General features: G+C 37.1%; 1 pseudogene across 1 annotated transcript; it reads right to left on the bottom strand.

The window, feature by feature from the left end:
* Nucleotides 1–1,751: 1,751 nt before the first annotated feature.
* Nucleotides 1,752–4,051, bottom strand: LOC145315748 (sorting nexin-2 pseudogene; annotated as a pseudogene). The gene has a single exon (XR_013878128.1). The product of XR_013878128.1 is annotated as a sorting nexin-2 pseudogene (transcript).
* Between the last annotated feature and the right edge of the window lie 1,871 nt (nt 4,052–5,922).

The following is a 5,922-nucleotide window of genomic DNA, read 5'->3' as shown; positions in this document are numbered from 1 at the left end:
AAGTGTGCGTAGCTTCCGCGTCCTATCTCAATATTTGCTACTAGCTAAAAAAGCTTCAAACTTCAAAAAAAATCAAAATTTGAAAAATTAAAATTTTTGAATGTATAATGTATAAATCGTTTATACATTAAATCGCTTTTCCATTTGACCGGAGTCGCTGAAAATAGGGTCTGCAATAATTGGGTTATCTGCTGTACACTTTAGGAAACTAGGGCTCGAATAGGAAATTTATTTCAGCTGATCTGAATCCATAAACCTTCAGGGGTAAAGGTAAAGGCAATCTGGCTTTAACAATATGTAATGAAGGGTTTTTATTCAGTGAGGGAGGGGACATTGGGCTGTTTATTACACTAGTCCCTAAAGTTTTATAATAACTTTTTCTTATTCGTTGTATTAAGAACTTTGGGGACTTTCAAGAATTTGTATTAGTAGCTGTGTTAAGTTGAGTATCCAAACGTTTCAACAGCTATCTGGAAGAAGTGTAATTTTGCGTATTAACATTGGGGATGTACATCAATTTATCGGCCATTGTCGTATCCCTTTAGATCCCTGGTCCTAACACAACTGGAGTATTAGGTTAACTCCCAAGAGACAACCATTCCTATGATTGCACGATCTTTGTCTGGCAGTCCTAACTGTGCATGGCAATGAGTTGAGCCTGTTTTAGACCAAGGCATTCTTACTACTCTAACTATTAATAATAAGTATCTGACGTGGTAGAAGTAGGAATTGTTTCTAGCGTCTTTAGTTATAGAACGGTGTTGATCTAAGATTAGTAACCTCCCCGACGACAAGCGGATGTACTACGTGATTAGCCACGTTTGCGGGTTTTTAGTTTGGCTTTAAGGCAGCATTTTCAACTGGGCGTCCAGTGTCATTATTTTTGTACTTTTTAAACGTCATTAATATGAAAAGGTTCTTGAAGTTGCTAATAGTTATTTATCGCATAGTATTATAGACAGCTATCCGCGGATATTAAATGAATACTTAAAAGATTTAAACCTGATTTTTTACCCCCGAAGGCCCGGACTAGCAAAGCGGGTTTTACTTTTATGATTCTTAATTAAAATTCGTTTGAAATTGTATGTAATATGATGCAATTCATAACATTTCCGTATAGCTGAGAACCAGTTTTTATCAATCGGATATTAACCGGATTCGAAGCCATTTGCCTTTCTTTTTACGCGTGCTAAACCCCACATTCTTTCCCGCAATTCGTATTGAAAAGTTTTAGCTTTTCAATTGAAAAACTTTTTATTTTATTTAGAATTGAAAATGTATCGGATTTAAGGTAATACAGAGCTTAGAAAATTCAAAGGATAGACATTGTTTCAAAAAAAATACTTTGCTTTTTATTACAAACTAGCAAATACGCCTCGAGGGGCACTTGATGTGTGCGGGGGGAAGTCGACCTTTCCCCCACACACACCAAGAAAGCTATTTTTTGTGAGAGTCATTTTATTTCTAGGGGTGATTTCGCTTGGGAGAGTGGCAGAAACCCTCGCCAAATATAGTTATAAACCTTCCCAGGACCTATGAAAAGCTACAATGTAAAGAAGAATTGTATTGCTTCATCGGTTAGCGAGATCCTGTGGTACAGATAGACAGGTAAACAGGTAAACAGGCAGAGATCCTATTTTTTTTGTAAATGGATAAGAAATCATGAAGTAGCTTTTGCTTAGCGTTGAATAATAAAAGGTTGCGAGAGTAACTTTTATAAGAAATTTTACATGTATAAAAAAAAGAAAAAATGTCTTTTTAAAATTTATTTGAATAATCAAAATGAAATTAAATGATAATTAATAATTAATATAAAGTAATAACTACTTATCACAGATATGTTTCTTTCAATGTTTTGTTTTAATTTGAAATCAAATTTAATTACTTGTATATGTGACAATTATTTCAGTCAAAATTATAATATAGGCTTCAAATAGTTGTGTTTTTAATCAATAAATATCAGGGCTCGGCATCTGTGCCTCAGCTGCGTATGATCCTCAAGTTTAAGTTCACGTGGGATTGTCTGTTTAGGAATAAGTTTAAAAACCCTGCTGAATTTTAAAGTTATAAAACAATGATGGTTTCACTGAGGCTTACTAGCAGCTTACGCGCGGCTGCCGAGTCCTGATAGATATTTAAGCCCCGCACTGCTTAATTTCAGGTAGATACCTCTCCCACTGAGTTGCCACAGTCTCTTGGCCCTTCAACATTCTCTCCAGGTAGTCAACCAGATTGGCCTTAAAATCCTGGCACTTTTTAGCCTCGAAATTATCAATTTCCTCCTTAAAAGTAGCAGAAATTTTGTCGAATACATCCTGGGCTGAATCTTGCTGACGCTCTGTCTCACTTATCTGTGCCTTGAGTTCGGCCAACTTGTCAGCTTTGCCGGACACCTCCAGCTTCACCTTGTACTCCCGCTTCCTGTTCAGATCCTTGGTGACTGCCTGCCAGTGTTGCCAAGCCTTCACCCGCTCTGCCAGAGCATCCTTGATGGCCGCTACCAGACCAAGATAATCATGAACTAATTCTGACAGAAGAAAGAGATCATCTTTGGACTGTTGATCATGAACTTTTTGTATTTCCATGAAAACATCTCCTAGCTGATCAAGTGCTGCGGATAGTTTAGTGTCTTCTTCAGCATGGCCTAGGGCTGTAATGCTTTTAGAAACACTGTAGGTTTGTCCAGCTAGTGTTTTTCTAAACGCCACCAAAGCCTCTGTGGAGTACAACAGTTTATTGAGCTGGCTCTCTAGATTATCAATCATATTTGTCTTCTCCTCAAACCAAGAATCTGGCTCCTCCATCTTTGTTGTATAACTGGAGACTTTGTCTCCCATCTTGGAGAACATTTTCATCACATTCTTGCCAGACAATGTAGATGTCTGGTTCGCCTTGGGAAGCTCAGTGTTCAGCTCGAGAAATTCACGAAAATCTGGATCATTGCGCAGGACAGAATGGGTAGCAGTTCTTGTCAGATATCTCTCAAGAGCAGCTCGGCGCTTCTCTATAAATTCAGACTGATCCGCATTTTCATCATCCTTGGATATTTTAGTCTTGGTCATACCAACAACAGACTTGCCTGGGGCAGAGGGAACAATTCTTCCAGCGTGGGTGTACTTGTCATTCAGCTTATCACGGAGTCCAAGAAAATCTGAAAATCTTCGAGTCACCGACAATTCCTTCTTCTTAAAGTTCTGGATGTTGGTGGTTGTTTTGACTTTGTATGCCATGTACGAGGATATTCCATCCCCAACTTTGTGGGGGGATGTTACACTGATGTTGATAAACTCTCCCTGTTCTGATATTGTGTTTAGTGTTGGGGCAGAGGGGGCTGAGGTTACAGGAGGTGCGGCGAATGTAACAGTTGATTGTTTCTTGATTTCATCATTATCATCTCTAGAAATCTCCTCTAAATTATCATCATTATCAATGGGATTGAAACTATTGTCAAGTTTAGATTCTATTTTTGCCATAGAACTATCTTCATCAAGATTAACCTCGTCCATAAGTCCATCCTTGATACTGTTGTCTTCCCCATCATCCAAACTTATCTCATTCATTGGACCCTCAACAATATGCTCCTCATAATCATCCATAATTCTCAGTTTGATATTTTCAGTCATCTCCGGAGGTTCATTGTCATTGAAAAGATCATCATCTTGGTCCTTGTTGGCATTTGTTTGTAGCTGTTGTAATTCATCTGCTGGATAAAGAACTGGTGCAGCTGATTGTTCTTTTGTTATGTCAGGTTCAGAATCTTCATCAATATTTGTTGCATCCATTGGAGGTGGTCCTTCTACAGCCAGCTGTTCGTCTAGAACTTTATCAGAATTAACTTCACTGGTAACATTTGAAGTGGGATCACTTTTTACAGGTGCATCTAGTGAAAGATCTTTATTTGTTTCAACAAGTTCATTTCCATTATTAGAATCACCTTCAATATCCATAATGATACCTTTGACTACACTAGCAATAAAGTAACTAATTTAAAATTATTAAAATCAGCTGTTTTTTTTTTCAATTTGATTAGTGTGGTGTGAGACACTCCCACCTGCTAGTGCTAGTGCCTGTTCACATGAAATTCAATAAATACATTTGACACCTTATCATATAACCACAATGATAATACATATACAAGTTTAACATCAATTAAATTATATGTTTGTAGAAAATAAAAATCAATTGTTTTAAAAGGCGAAGCTTTTCTATAATTAGGATCGGTCCGTACGTGTACGTCTGTCCGTCCGTCCGAGACGGATAGTTTTTATCGCTAATTTAGGCATGTTAGAATTGTCCTATTGATTTCAAACTTTGCATGGTGATTCCTGTAGTAGTTAGGTACGATTTAGAAAGCGTAGCATCTCTATAATCATTACCAGAATGTCCGTACGTCCATTTTAAACATGATGATTTTTTTCTTTTTTAAGAACAAATTTTTATGTGATATAATTATCCGATTGTTTATTTTTGGTATACTGATTCCTGGGACAATAAAGTACAATATTATAAGCATAGCAACTCTATAATCAAGTCCTAAAAATGAAAGTATGTCCATAAACATTATCCTGTATCAAGAAGTTTTTCAACAAATTTACTTATAAATTTGCTTTGACTCTTATTCATTTTGTATTCTGATAATTCAGTTCTGACACTATACAAGTGTTAATGTCCGTTGGTCCTATCATTTAGAGCTTCGCTTTTATGGATGTTGTCATTCTTGTTTTTTAAATTCTAATAAATAAATTATTAATGATTGCCCATTTAGACTTCGCTATTTAACCTTTCAACCTCTACATTTTAGAGAAGCTTTAAGCAGGTACCGAAATGGTTTAGGCAATATTATTTTTAAATATACGTCTTTGATTGGTTTTAGGCTATTTTTCTGTCCTCCCTTCCATAGATACTAGGAGTGTAACCGATGGTTTTTTATCATAATTAAAGCAAATCTAATACTTGACAGAAAGGTTATAGCATTTTGTACATGTTGAATTACATTTTTATTGTCAAATTATCTTTTTAGACCAAATGTTTCTAAACAAGGACAAAAACGTAATTTTTTTTATACATTTACTCTTAATATATTATATCTTTTACGGACATAGAGATAGGACGAACTTTTCCAGGAGAAAAAAGATTTTTAGATTTACTCTTAATTTATACTAGATTTATCCTTATACTAAAGTAACAGGATGTCTGTGTGTCTGTGTGTTTGTACCGAAGGATCTCGCTAACCGCTGAACCGATCGGGTTCTCCTTAACAGAGTACCTTCTCATAGTAGGGAAGATTTTTAACTATTTTGGGGGAGGGTACCACCACCCTCCCAAGAGAAATCACAATAAATCGAATTTTTTTTCTCTCGAATAGAGACTCCTACGTAACATTGCAAAGTATCGTAGAATATTGATAGAGAATTCTTCGAAACATTGCAAGGTATTGTGTTATTTTTTTAAACCAAACATTTAAAGTGCCACAAGAGGCCTCTAGGGGCGTAGCCGCTAGTCAGGGATATAGGAATAGGGCGTTATCCTCTTAGAAATTTTTTTTTCATTTTTTTTCAATTTTGTACCCCCCCACCCCCACCCCCCCCCCCCCCCCGACTACCGACGAACAACTATTTTAGGTTAGGTTAGGTTTTAGGCTAGGGAGCCGAGCGCTGCGGCTAGGCAGGCAAGGGGGCCGAGCGCTGCGGCTAGGCAGGCTAGGGAGCCGAGCGCTGCGGCTAGGCAGGCTAGGGAGCCGAGCGCTGCGGCCAGAGTTCATAGTTCGTTGTCGGGGGGGGGGGGGGGGGTACTCAAATTTTCAATATTGAAAAAAAAATTTCTAAGAGGATAATACCAGGAATAGTAATAGCAAGCAATTTTTGATATAAACAAATCCGCAAATATTAGCAAAAATCAGCTGTAGACAACAACTGAATTAAT

This window comes from Acartia tonsa, chromosome 4 (assembly GCF_053477335.1).
Source record: "Acartia tonsa isolate MP-2025a chromosome 4, ASM5347733v1, whole genome shotgun sequence".
Classification (NCBI taxonomy): domain Eukaryota; kingdom Metazoa; phylum Arthropoda; class Copepoda; order Calanoida; family Acartiidae; genus Acartia; species Acartia tonsa.
Note: the sequence above shows the minus strand (reverse complement) of the source record. Positions and strands in the feature narration are given on the sequence as shown.